Source organism: Neolamprologus multifasciatus, chromosome 1 (genome assembly GCF_963576455.1).
Source record: "Neolamprologus multifasciatus chromosome 1, fNeoMul1.2, whole genome shotgun sequence".
NCBI classification, from domain to species: Eukaryota; Metazoa; Chordata; class Actinopteri; order Cichliformes; family Cichlidae; genus Neolamprologus; species Neolamprologus multifasciatus.
In genome coordinates, this window is record NC_140439.1 from 3,731,032 (window position 1) to 3,745,744 (window position 14,713).

General features: G+C 38.9%; 1 protein-coding gene across 3 annotated transcripts in view; it reads left to right on the forward strand.

Annotated features, from left to right (window-relative positions):
* Positions 1–1,850: 1,850 nt before the first annotated feature.
* The window catches only part of LOC146525140 (SH3 and multiple ankyrin repeat domains protein 2-like), a 355,364-nt gene continuing 342,501 nt past the window's right edge, over positions 1,851–14,713 (forward strand). Inside the window, exon 1 of one of the 3 annotated variants that reach the window (XM_085161570.1) lies at positions 1,851–2,367. The gene's annotated coding sequence lies outside the window, so the exon portion shown is untranslated. The remainder of the gene's footprint in view (positions 2,368–14,713) is intronic. The other 2 variants (XM_085161578.1, XM_085161585.1) reach the window with 2 other exon arrangements.

Here is a 14,713-nt window from a genome sequence, read left to right on the forward strand (position 1 = left end):
TGAAAGATCCCAGTTTTCAATATCATACACTGGCTTTAGCGTTGTGCTAACTTAATTTTTTAAACCTGAGGCAAAGGTTTAGCTGAGCTGACCAGGAGTTTTCAAAGAAGGTCAAATAAAAAATATGTTGTAAATCAGATCAGTGGAGAAACGTGCTTAGCGTTGTTTCATAAAGTCAGTCCATTTTACTTTATGCAGTTTAAGTAGCTTTATTTAGTACAGACATAAACACTGCATCACACTGCACTTCAGCCATCAGCAGCCGTCCTGTTCGAGCTGTGTGACATAGATTCTGTTCAATTCTTCCGTTGGTATGAATGAGTTCTTTTACAAAGTGAATATTTTCTATTTTCTCACCTGTTTCTCTTTTTGCTCTTTCTCCTTTAGCTGTTTCTCTCCTTTCCCCGCTCTCTCTGCCGTCTCTAAAGATAAACGTTACAGTGAAACTGAATTTACAACCCAACAAAACACTGACTGTTTTTCTTTAATCACTTTATCACAATCAGTGTTGGTCAAGTTACTTGAAAAAAGTAATCAGTAACTAATTACTGATTACTTCCCCCAAAAAGTAATCCAGTTACTTTACTGATTACTTATTTTCAAAAGTAATTCATTACTTAGTTACTTAGTTACTTTTTAAAAACACAATTTACAACCTGAATAGGTAATAAAGTGATAGATCTTTCAGCCCAATTCTACTTTTTCTACATAATCATCATACAAAATATAATCAAATGGAAAAGTCTCTTCTTAAAACCTGTTTTATTAGTTTTAATCTTTTAACTTTATGCAACAAGCAAAAATTTAATTATATGCAACATTCTCTGACTGGAAGAAATTTGTTTAATATTTAAAACTATTTTCTGCACATTCCAGCACATAATATATTTTTTTTGTGTGTGTTTACACTCAGTCTTTCAAATAGATGCAAGTAAAACACAGCAGAAAATAAATAAAGTCAAAGACTAGCGGTCCTGTTGCTCTATTTTCACCTGTAAAGCAGAAGTGGGGTAGGCGGAGGTTTACCCTGAGACATTCTAGCAAAAAATCACGGTTTTAGTAACGCAGTAACGCAGCGTTCCTACGGGAAAGTAACGGTAATCTAATTACCGTTTTTGCAATAGTAATCCCTTACTTTACTCATTACTTGAAAAACGTAATCGGATTACAGTAACACGCCCATCTCTGATCACAATATTCTAATGGTATAAGGGCTGCTGCTGGACACGGTAACATCCTTTTAACTTGTACTTTTAACAAGCAATGAAGCCAAACTCAACCACAACACAGACCTGTGTTATCAGACTTTTCATTTGCTAATGTTTTCCATGGAATTATCTCTTCGTCTTCTTTCTACCACAAGGACACCCTTATTTGTTAATGATAAGCCACGCAGTTGACGCACACAGCAACTTCGTGTTGTGTGAATGCACCCTGACATCAGGAAACTTGTTTTTGTTAGAACCTCTTCTGTTTCCAGTCAACACGTTACAAAATCCAACATTAAAAAATAGTTCTTATTATAACTATTCTAACTATTACTGTGGTTACTTTTGGGCCACTATCATGCTTGGAAAAAAGAGTGTAAACTCCTCAATGGGCTCTTACATTGTGCTATGTATGATATTTTAATAATACCCTGGTGATATGTGGTGTCAGGGGGGTTGCTTCATCTTTTATAAAGAAATTCAGATTCTTTAATACCTGATTTCTTTTCATGAGCTCCATAGAAAACCTCCAGCTTTTTCCAGGCTGTAATGGAGATGTGTTATTAAACGGCTTCAGTGTAACCTCCTCTGCTGATAATGAAATATCTGAATGCTTTTTAAAATGACGGTACACGCAGTGTGGGGATGATTCCTGCTCTGGATGCAGAAATGACTGCCGTCCACAGACACACATCCACTTGTCTTGAAGGAAGGCACTTTCTTGGTGTCCCTATAATACACGGCCCCCCGTCGCCCTTCCCACCACCTCCTCTCTCACTCCCCTGTTTCCCTGTCAGGCAGGGAGACGTGCCGCACGGAGCCGCGCCGAGTGTCTGTCGCCTCATATTGAATTTCAGCGCGACAGCAGTCGGCTTTCTCTCCAGAAGATCGGGTTTAAAAATCGTTCGCCGCCTCTCGCTCTCCTCTCTCTCTCGACGCGCTCTCCTCCTTCCCATCGCTACTTGCTCCCTCTCTCCTCCCGTCCACAGACCCGCACTTAGGCTGGAAGTTTCCCCAGAGCAGAGCCGCTCCACCGTCCTCGGTGCGCCCGGAGAGTCGGAGAAATGAAGCTTCATTAAGAGAAGAAAGAAGAGAGGAAGGGGCCAACAAGGCGAAAGGAATAAATCATTGAGAAGAGTTACCGCCGAAGACGTCCAAGGTAAAAATGTGGCTTTTAAACATTTATTTATTTATCACTTTTTACAGTAAACAGAACCCTGCAGTCGCTTCTGACTGAGCTGTACGCAGCACATGGACTTTTTTAAAAGTCTTGCAACAGAGTTTGTGAAGCATCTCCTCAGATGCTGAATGTTACTGTGATGTGTGTTGAGTCAGCGGGACTTAGATCTGTATGATGATGGTTAATCTAACCTACTTAAAGACGTGTCAGCGCCACCTTTCTTTAACAACAACTTTATCAGTGGCTAACAGGTCAGGCACATTTGTTATATTAGAAATATTGTAAACTACTGATAAAATACAGCTAATAGCTCTCGGCTATTAGAATAAAAAAACAGCAGCTGATAATTGGCTATTTTATTATAATAATAGCAACAGTAATAATAATAATGGCATATACATACATATACATACTACAAATTAAAATGTAAAAATTACACTGAAACAGTTACTCTTTATTAAACTCGTGGTTCCCATATGAAATGTTATACATGATGAAAACTGAAGCTACGTTTTTCACAGCAGACATTCTGACTTGTCAAACACACTTATAGCAAATAGCATCACTAACTGCTACACCAGGCTGCAGTAATTGCTGGAACATCTTAATTGCCTTTCTGACCACCTCTTGCTTTTCCTGCTGTCACAGGTCACAATGAAGAGGCAGGCTAGAGAAATAAGAGAACTGTTACAGTGCAATTTAACTCGTGATGTACCTGCTGCAGGTGTTTGTTGTTGTCTTTTGCACAGTTAATGTAGCGATTGGATTGCAGAATATTTCACACGAGGGTGTGGAGAATTTCTTTGAGAATGGCTGTGATAAACCTACAGCATCACGGGTCATAGATATTTCACTTTGTCATAAGCCAGAAGCTACAACTTGTAATTTGTAAACACAAGTCTTAATACAAAAAACGAGGTAGCAAATGTGTATTAGTTTATCAATGAGAAAATCAATGACTCCGAAACAATAAGAACAAAATGGACTGGTTCACTTGTCTCAGATATTCTGATATTTTCTTCCTGTCCCAGGTATTTGTGATAGTAAACTGAATATCCTTACATGTATGATGAACGAGGCAAATTAATTTTAGACTAAACAAGACAACTATATTGGGCATTATTTAATTTTGACCATGATGGGCAGGCAAATGTCCTACCACTTGGGCGGTGGGGGTAAGGGGTGGGGCAATAGGGGTTTTGTAAAGCACTGATAAATGTTTCCATAACCACTAAGTTTATATTTCCTGGAATATGTCTTATTGTGTAGTGCCATTGCTAAGACAGTTTCTCCAATAGTAGTTTTTCTCTTGTTCCCAGGAGCATGTGTGTGAGAGTGCTCATTTTTATAAGAATGGCTGTCTAATAGTTTTTTCAGCCTTGTTCTACACTGACATGTAGAATCCCTGAACACACAAGTTTAACAGAAATGTAAATTCTTTCTGCGCCAACGTAGCTGCAACACTAAAGGGAATGTAGGTCATGTGCAGTAGCTCCAGCTTCTATTAGTATAGGCATCGTAGCTTTAAAGTGACTATATTAGCAGTTATGTAGCACCTGGAGACCATGAGATGTTGATGACGCTTCAGGTGACGACATAATGACATCCGTACTATCCGTACGTCATTACCATGGCTACCAGTACACATGAGGACACGGTTTAGTGACAGGATAGTAAATACATTAGATTTCATTTTAGATTGCTGCTGTACCCGGAGCTGATGCTTTTTTATATCAAAAACAGTCCAACCAAAAAGTTGTGGGCAACCCTTAAGCAGCCCACTAGTGCCTGCTGTGGAAAATAGTCTTTTGACTCACAGCTGAGTGTGTTCATTTCCCTGTAACTGACAAAGAGCCAAATTGAGCTTGAAATGTTGTTCATTTTCTTTTTGAAGGAGGCATTTTAAATGGGAAAGGGGTTTCTGATGTGCCATTTGCACTTTTTTGTTAGATTGATTGTGTGATTGATTTATTTTCAACAAAGCCTTTTAAAAATCCATTAGAAAAATGTTTCAAATTGTCCAATAGTTTTTAAGATTTTTAAGCACCACTCTTACTTTTCTCTATTATGACTAGATTTACTTATTGCTCCATTTTATCAGAATCAGAAACTTTATTGTCATTGTCACAGGTACAACGAAATTAAGAATGTTCCCCGATCATTGCATCATCCCTAGCAATATCAAAATATAAATAAAACAATAAAATTCAATAAATAAAATAGATAGAATACTTAAAATATTAATAAGACGTAACAGTAAAACATTCACATACATTCCCACATACATGCTTCAGACCGTGCATAGATTAACACAAGAGTGGCGTGATGGACATTTTTTTTGTAGCATCCAGATGTGTTATCGCAGTTGGATAACAGCTGTGTTTGAGTCTATTAGTCCTCGCGCTGATTGCCCTGTACCGTCTGCCTGAGGGCAACAGTTCAAACAGGGAGTGGCCAGGATGTGAGGCGTCTTTTATGATGTTTTGGGCCTTTTTAAAACAGCGGATGTTGTGTAGAACTTCCAGTGTGGGGAGAGGGCAGCCAGTGATCTTTTGGGTGGTGTTAATGATCCCTTGGAGTGCTTTCCTCTGAGCCCCTGTGCAGCTAGTGTACCAAATACATATGCAGTAGGTTAGAACACTCTCAATGGTGGCTCTGTAGAAGGACACCAGCAGTCTCTGTGTGATGTTATTCCTCCTGAGAATTCTCAGGAAGTACAGTCTCTGTATCATGTGTGACCTGCCAATACATTGTTTTTCTTTCTAATAATTATAACTAACCTGCAAAAATAAAGTTTCCTTTATCAGATCTCATGAAATTACAGAAAATATGTTGGAAAAAGGTCATTAATTTGCACTAAATATGCATTTAAATTAGCCATGATTTAATTATGTTTGTTTGGTGATTGGTTTTGTTTGCAACAAAAAAGCCAAAAAATCTGTTAAAAGTATCAAATCATAATTCTTTGAATGTGGGTAGACTTCCTGTCCTGACATAAATGCATAAGGAGAAACAGTGGCCAGTGATGTTACCGGAGAGATCACCTATTTAATTATTGAATTCCTTTTATCCATTTAAGTTCTTAGAAACCTCCTCCAGAAAACTCTTTATATATACAACTTATATTCGGTGGCATTATCTACACTTTGCTAGCAGCTGTGTCATATTTTCAAGTATTTTTTTTGCATATTATTTATCTTTTTTTTGCATATTATTTATTTCCTCTTTGCTAAAAACCTTGATGGGACTGACTGTGAGGTAGCAGGAGAAAGCTTTTTTCCCTCTGGGTGGGCATTCCATAAAAAAGCAGCTTTTGGCTGCTCTTTTATTCACGAGGAGTTACCACAGTGCAGAGTGGCACGTTTGACTTGGCAGACTTTTTACACCAGATGCCCATCCTGACACAGCTCTCCCAGGGATTTGTGTTCCCTCCTGTTCTTAAACCAGGGATTTTTTTTTTTACATGTTAGGCACACTGAGTGGGAATTTCATCCTCCAAGTTAATCCAGCTTTAGTTTGACAATTTTTAACAATAAATGGTACTACACAATATCTGCAGAAACAGTTTAAGAAGTGGGGAACATTAAGAGTTTCAAAGTTTCATTCTTTTAAAATTCTTAAAAAATCAGCCTGATAGGCTTTTTTTTTCTTCAGAAATAAGGATTCACGTTACTTGTGTGCTGTTAAAGGAAGCTGTGCCAGGATTTCATGAAACCATATCATTTAAGTCCCCCTGTATCTCTCATAAGTGACTTCCAAACTGAGCAACCAAGGTTTGGCATTTACTGTTGGCTAATTTACCTAAATGTCAGGTGTGAGCATATAGGTGGGTGGACCGCCTCATTTACCTAGAGATGTTTAATTAATGTGTGACGGTTGTACTGCTTGCACCTGCTGCCTTCTTTCTGTGCTACAGTATGTATTTCAGGCATCATGCCACAGGTTTTTGAAAAGGAATATTAATTTCTGTAGCTTTCAGTTTCCTCCCACAGCCTGTTTTTGTGTCCTGGACACAAGAGAAACGGATCCATGCTCAGATCCACTACTTAGCTCACTGATCTGGAAAGGCTTGTTAGTTCTCTTTGATGTTGTCAGTGGTCTGAAAAGTCATTCTTCAGCTCTATTCTTGTCTTATATTTTATGTCATACAATTAGAAATTACAAATTTAAGGGTCTGTTTAAGAGTAACTGTATATTAAAAGTTACATATATTGTATTTTCCGCACTATAAGGCGCACTTAAAATCCTTTAATTTTCTCAAAAATTGACAGGGCGCCTTATGTATGAATTTTGGTTGTGCTCAGTGTTGCCAACTCCTCAGTAAGGAAAATCACTATTGGCTGTCCTAAAAGTCGCTAGAAGTTGCTAAATGACATCATCGCCTAATTTGCATAATTGGTCATGCTAATGTAATTGTAACCTACGTTGTTGGAGAGAGAAATAACATCGTGGAAAAGACATAAAGTCAGTAAAAATGTCTTAAATGCATTTAGACTTTATTTAGAACTAAGAAATTAAATTTCTTTTAGCAATTATTGTTTTTTAATGTCACAATTCCAACCCTGCTCCTTTATCCGGGCTTGGACCGGCAAAAGTGACCCGAAATTGGCTCTCTGGGGGAGTTACTTTGTGTGTGTGTGTTTATGTGTTTATTAGTAGTTTTAAACCTTGTGGTCCACAAAACAGCATAACAGTAAAAGAAGAACTGACTGCGTTACAGTCAGTGCGGTAGGAGCTCATGCGCGATTCATTTGCAGTTTGGACGCTGATAGCAGCTGGGGGAGGACTATCCTCCGCCCGTGAGCGCTTTGGCACGGGTCAGGTGCCCACGGCAGCACCGCTGCTTGTTGAGAGTAAGAGCGATAGGCGTTTTCACGTCAAAAAGTCGTTATAAATAAGTCTCCAATAACACCAGAAAAAGTCGCCAGATTTGTCGCTAGTCGCTTTTTAGAAAAAAGGTCGCTAAGGGGCTCTGAAAACTCGCTAAATATAGCGACAAAGTTGCTAAATTGGCAACACTGGTTGTGCTTACTGACCTTGAACCGATTTTATGCGGTACACGGCGCTCACAAATCTGTCAAAAATGTTTTAGTCCAACTTTGGTAAGCTATGAAGCCGCACCGCTTGATGGATTGTCGGAGCATTACGGCTACCGTAGTCAGGAGCCTCACGGAGTAATCTGGGTCCTAAACTCTGTCGGCTTCAGGTCCCAAAGTCAAATGAAAACTGTGGCATCACTGAGAGCTAAAAACGGTCTAAATTCGAATAAAATGATCGATGTTGCTGCTTTACCAGGTGTAACTATGAAGTTTAACATCCAGGCATCCATGAAAACAGAAATTATTACATTTAACAGAGTTAGAAGTTAGCAGCAAGTTAGCTCGCTAGTTTCCACCTAAATATGATATAGCATGTTCTGACTGAGAGATTTCTGGAAAAAAAAATAAAACGTACAGCTCTGCTATCACTTCCAACATAAATGACTCCAGACCATCACAGACTACAGGACCACCAAACCCTCCCCCGCATCCTCTGATGTCTCCTTCCTCAACGAGCTCAACAACCTTTATGCTCGTTTTGAGCGAGGGAACCCCACTCATCAATCATCAAAGACCCCAGTCACCCATCACATGGACTCTTCACCCTCCTGCCCTCTGGGAGGCACTACAGGAGCCTCCGGACTAAGACCACCAGGTACCGGAGCAGCTTCTTCCCCACAGCTGTCAGACTCCTGAACTCTGCCTCCTGACATCTGACCCACGTTAACACATGGACTGGACATACACACACCCACAACCACCTACACACACACACATGGACAACCGTACCCTCAAACACACAATAATAACATGGACTGAACCACCACTCACAACCACAGGCACTTTATATAGCCTCTGTAGAAATTATCCACATATCTCACTTATCTTAACTGCACTACTGTATAATTCTGTGTAAATAATCATTCTGTACATATGATAATTTTTAATCCTACAATTGTTTATAACCTGCATTGTTCACATTTCTGTATAGCTGTATATCTCATATTTCTGTATAGTTTTTCATATTTATATCCTGTTCATAGCCTGTACATAGCTTGTACTCACTACAGCCTGTACATACTTATAGTTATAGCATATTCATAACATACTTCATACCGTGTACATTATAACATACCATAATAGACCCATTTCTGTAATATACTCACATATCTATATTATTGCTAATATATATTGTAATATATCTATATCATGGCTAAAGCACTTCTGGATGGATGCAAACTGCATTTCGTTGCTCTGTACCTGTGCATGTGCAATGACAATAAAGTTGAATTCTATTCTATTCTAATTCTATTCTAAATGAAGACAGAAAACTAAACAGCAGTGACGTTTATAACGTTACTGAAGTTGGGCTAGCTGGTATATAATGATGTGCTACGTGATCGCTAGCGACACAGCTATGTTAGCATAACATAAACAGTGAAGCTGCAGGATTTAAGCTAACTTTTTTCAACTCGATAAAAGTTAACGTGAAGGTTCTCGATGGTTAGGGACAAATGCAATCGCATGGCAGGATGCTGTAAACGGACCAAACTTCAGTCAGGAGAACAACTGAGATAATCCATCCACAATACGAGGTTAGTCATTAATATACTGCAACAACATGGGAATAGAGCAGCTGCAGAGAATTCAACATTAATGAATCAATGGTACAGAAGTGGAGGAAGCAAGAAGAATGAGTTGAGTAAAGTTTGACTTATCTGACTGTTTTGTTTCGCTTAATGCGCCTTATGGTCTGAAAAATATGGAAAGCTTACACTTTTTTCTTATGGCGAACGCAGGGTAAATACTTTCTGGCTGAAGAGAATTAATTCTATCAGAAAACAGTTTTTGGCTTCTTTGATTTGTAACCCTTAATAAACACATTTCTCATGAGTTTAATATCAGAAACACTTTTTTCAGGTCTTATTTGTTTTTTCAAACTTTGCCCTAAATAAGTTAAATCTATAATAAAACTGGTTTATTGTCTGACTTACAAATTATTAGTCTATGAGTGTTCTGCGTCCCAGAGTATCTCAATGGCTTCAAAAGGCACTGTTACTGTAAAAAGATATGGTAAATGTTAAACCTAATTACTGCCTCTGTATATGCTGTAAAACTCTTCTTCTTTGCTATGGTTTTCAGGAAGTACTGCTTACAGTGTAATTATTTCCTTCCTTTCAGAATCTGGTATCAGTCTTTTGATGTGAGTGCATACAACTCACATTAACTACATTCAATTTTCCAACTCTGAAGTCAATGCAACAAAGATGAAAAATGTCTTGAATTTTTTGGTGCATTGCATATGCATTCACAGCGGTCGTACAGATATTGTATTATGATGTGCACATATAGTTCAGTTTTAAATCAAATCACGACACCAGGCTCCTCAGTAACATGTGAAAGAACCATGCACCCCATCCTCACGCTGGTTACATATTGCTGTGGGATGGCTACCCCTTCTTTATTTTGCACTCCACCACTCTACCTGGGCCATGGCTAATGCTAGCAGAGGAGATCTGAGGACCTCACTATACCATTAATCGGTATCACCGACAGGTGGGGATTTAGAATTGCCATTGGTTGCAGAATTCCGTCTTGATATCTCGCTCCACAGAGATTGTGTCCAATGATTACAAGCCTTGTGTCTCCAGTGAGAGAGATGCTGCCCCACACCATCACAATGCCTCCACTGAAAGCTGTTACCCTATCATTGCAGCTGTCATCATAGTGCTCTTTGTGGGAATCCAACTGCCGTATGCAGCTGGACTCATCGCTGAACATAACAATCCATCACATGTTCAGGTTCCATGTACATGCTGTGAACACCAGCACAAACAGCCTGATACTGAAACGTAATCATGACAGGCCTCCTGGCAGCCCTATGATACCGGAGATTGGCTGTGTGCAGTCTCTTCCTGATTGTCTGGGTTAGAGAGCCGTTGGCCATATTGTCCTGCAAACCTTGATTTCAAATCTGTAGAAGACTGCCTATAGAAGTACTCAATTCAATTTTATTTATATAGCTCCAACTCACAACAAAAGTCGCCTCAAGGCGCTTCATAGATACAGAGAAAAACTCAACAATCATATGACCCCCTATGAGCAAGCACTTTTGCAACAGTGGGAAGGAAAAACTCCCTTTTAACAGGAAGAAACCTCCAGCAGAAGCAGGCTCAGGGAGGGGCGGGGCCATCTGCTGTGATTGGTTGGGGTGAGAGAAGGAAGACAGGATAAAGACATGCTGTGGAAGAGAGACAGAGGTTAATAACAGATATGATTCAATACAGAGAGGTCTGTTAACACATAGTGAGTGAGAAAGGTGACTGGAAAGGAAAAACTCAATGCATCATGGGAATCCCCCGGCAGCCTACGTCTATTGCAGCATAACTAAGGGAGGATTCAGGGTCACCTGGTCCAGCCCTAACTATATGCTTTAGCAAAAAGGAACGTTTGAAGCCTCATCTTAAAAGTAGAGATAGTGTCTGTCTCCTGAATCCAAACTGGAAGCTGGTTCCACAGAAGAGGGGCCTGAAAACTGAAGGCTCTGCCTCCCATTCTACTTTTAAATACTCTAGGAACAACAAGTAGGCCTGCAGAGCGGGAGCGAAGTGCTCTAATAGGGTGATATGGTACTACAAGGTCATTAAGATAAGATGGGGCCTGATTATTTAAGACCTTGTATGTGAGGAGCAGGATTTTGAATTCTGGATTTAACAGGAAGCCAATGAAGGGAAGCCAAAACAGGAGAAATCTGCTCTCTCTTTCTAGTCCCTGTCAGGACTCTTGCTGCAGCATTTTGGATTAGCTGAAGGCTTTTCAGGGAGTTTTTTGGACATCCTGATAATAACGAATTGTCCCAGGCCACGTCCCAGTGTACTGTACTGTACACTGGGACGTTCCCTGTTTCTGACATTTCCTCTTAAATGTAACTTGGCCTTCAGTTTGCAGGTAGTACCATGGCTCACTCCAAATAATGCTGCAGCCCGGAGTTGCAGAACACCAGCCTGAAGTTGCTCTATGGCAATACAGACCAGTCAATCGTGGTATGCTTGGTCAAACACACCAATTGACCACTTTAGCAAGGTCTATGCTCACAGGTGGTGAAAACCAGGTGCCTTGTTATCAGCACCGCAGTACCGGAAGCTCAAAACAAGAGTCGATAGAAGAATAAGCTGTTTGGCAGTAGTTTTTTCATGGGTGCAACCAACATACTGAACTCCCAAAAATGTATTTTCTTTACAAATGTGGCACCATTTAAGGAGCAATAAAGACATTTTCCAATGGAAAGCTTTATTGGCAAGAAGCATTGTTACAACAAATTTCTTTTATAGTTTATAGTTCATATATATATTAAATATGGTATTAAATTTGCAATAATGTCAGGTAATAAATGCTCAGGAGAGCATCAGATTTAATCAGAAATTAAAAGAGAACTCACCACTGACAGCATCCGATAGTTTGAACTGTATTGCAAAAGTCAAATTGTGTTACTATAGCACAAAGAGAAAGATTATAATTTATTTCAAGCAATACTTTGAGACAGTGGGGAAGAAAACAACATTTTAACAAGAATAAATAGAACTAGAGTCAGGGAAGGTAGCCATCTGGCTTATCCGGAACAGAGAAGTGTAAACACTCGGGCTGGTGAGTCTAGAAGCTGCAGATCAGAAGCATTTAGGTGCAGAGCCAGGGATACACGGAGAGAGAGCACAGAGAGGAAAAAGCACAAAATAAAGGGGGATGATAAATAGAATAACAAGCTTCATCTATGAAATTACACACAACTTTAATAGCTTTGGTTTTAAACACTGGTTAAACCTTATTTTAACATTAAGCCTAACCTCTAGCAAAGGTAATATTATGTGCATTTGTGTACATGTGCACTTGAATGGAGGAGGCAAGCTAACCAACTTTGCGTATGGTTTGTTCCTAAGCAAATATTTAAATTGCCAGGTATGCCAGTAACTTCATAATCAGCTCTGTGCTCTGCTGTGGATGAACTCTAACGGTGCTGGTTGTCCCTGAAGCCTTGGTAAGCTCAGCACATAAAGCAATTCTCGGTCCATTGCAGGTTCTGATTGGAGTGAACCTCCAGATCATGAAGTTCACCTCGTATCTCCTAAACTAAACAAGTACAGACATTGCCAGTTGAAGTCCAGATCTCAAGGACCACAAACAGACACCTGGCTGGGAAATACTGGGGCTGGGTGGTTAACTGTGACTTTACTGCAAAGTTATACATCTACTGCAGGTTATACATCTACTGCAGGTTATACATCTACTGCAGGTGAAAAAATAAGAAAATAGACCCTCTAACATTTTAAAAATGTGAATGTTATTTTTTTATTACTGTAACCAGCTTTATTTTGATAAAAAAATTTAATAAACTAAAATATACAGGTTAAAGATGATCAAATATTGACCAAATATGTTCAATATCTAGACGAGAGCATTGAGTGCTAAGGTAACAGGTGACACTAACCGAGTGTTCCAGTGGCAGGTGGGTCAAACACTGGCCTTAACACATTGTTTATGCCTGAGTTAACATTTATAGTCAACATCCTGTGTTGTTTATGTTTTGTTTAAACATTTAAAAGAAATACATCACTGTCTCTTGTATTTCAATTAAAATAAAGATCTGAGATTGGGTTTTAAGACTCTTGACTTTGGAAATGGCTGCTCAACAAGTTCCCGGTTCCTCCTCCTCCCATTAGCTGTTATGTTTCTTGGATTCTTTCTAGGCACATTGAGCCATGTTTTGGAGACACTGGGAATTTGAATATTGGGGTTTTTGTGTGTGTGTGTGTTTTTTTTAAAGATAGTGTTAATAGTGTTAATAAAGTGTTCCAGGTACTTAAATTTAATAATCGAAATTTTAATCATATACGTAATAATTTAAATATGAATGTTGCAAAAACTTATTTTTACTCAATGATCATCTCTCATATGGACTATTGTTTGACGTCCTGGTCACTTGCTTGTCCAACAACACTTAAAACTATTGAAAGCATTTATAAAAGAAGTTTAAAACTACTTGACAAAAAACCGACTTCCCACCACCACTGTCATGTGTTAAAAAAACATAAATTACTGAACTTCAATAACTTAGTGAAACTTAAAAGAAAGTCTTACACTCCCTTGCTCCACCACCACTAAAGGCATAAAGAAAGCTCAGACAGGACCACTCGAGCTACAATCCGAGGAGACTTGTTTATACCCCACAGACGGACAGCATTTGGGCAGAACGTCCTCTCTGTCCAGGGTGGCCATCTGTGGAACAGTCTTCCTCAGCCCATTAGAGAATGCTCTACATTCAATTTGTTTAAGGCAAAGGTTAAAAACGGGTTATGGACAAATCAAGTGTGCGATCATGTATGAGTTGTATAGTTTTAATGTTTTATTTGGGAACAGAATGGTGTGTATGTGTAAGTTTGGTGATGGAGTTTTTATTATGAATGAATGATGAATTTTTATGAATTATTATGTCTATTTTTTATGCTTAAGGACAACAGATGGAAATTAGCCCTTGGCTATAATCTGGTATGTTTACATTCATGTAATTTTTTTTTTTTACATTTATGTTCATTAACATGCACTGTCCTAAATAAAATAAAATAAAAAAATAATCAGCTGACTAATTCAAAATTTAACAAACCCTAAAGTCTTTTCCTAAAACAGAAGACTGAGGAACCTTCAATTGCTTCATATTGTAACGTAAAGAACACACAGCAATACAAAGACAACAAAGAAAAACACCAACCCTCATATGACACCCTATGAGTAAGTACTTTGGCAACAGTGGGAAGGAAAAACTCCCTTTTAGAAAGAAGACAGGACAAAGACGTGCTGTGGAAGAGAGCCAGAGGTGAATAATACTTAATAATTAAAGCAGAGAAGTGCATATGTGCTTTAAGCCTGTGCATCTAAACCTGCAGCATTTGGAAAAGCACACTAGTATTAGATGTGTTTTGTATGATGCATCTCTTGAATGGACAGATCTGCTGTAGAAAAACAGACATTATTATCTGCACTTACAATTGCCTCAGTAAACCAAGGTTTAACGCAGCCACAGGAGATGCTGCCGTTCTGAAGGAGTTTACAAGCCAGATTTACGAGCTCTGTAGCTTGACTGAAATAAAAGAGATTTTTTTTCTTCCTCAGTTTAAGGGTTCTTGAGTCATTCTGGGAAATGTGAAGCCAGAAGAGAAATCCACATCTGCCTTACCATAATAAAGATAAAGATAAGAGTATTAGACAGAAACTAAATGGAAAACCTGAGCTGCCAG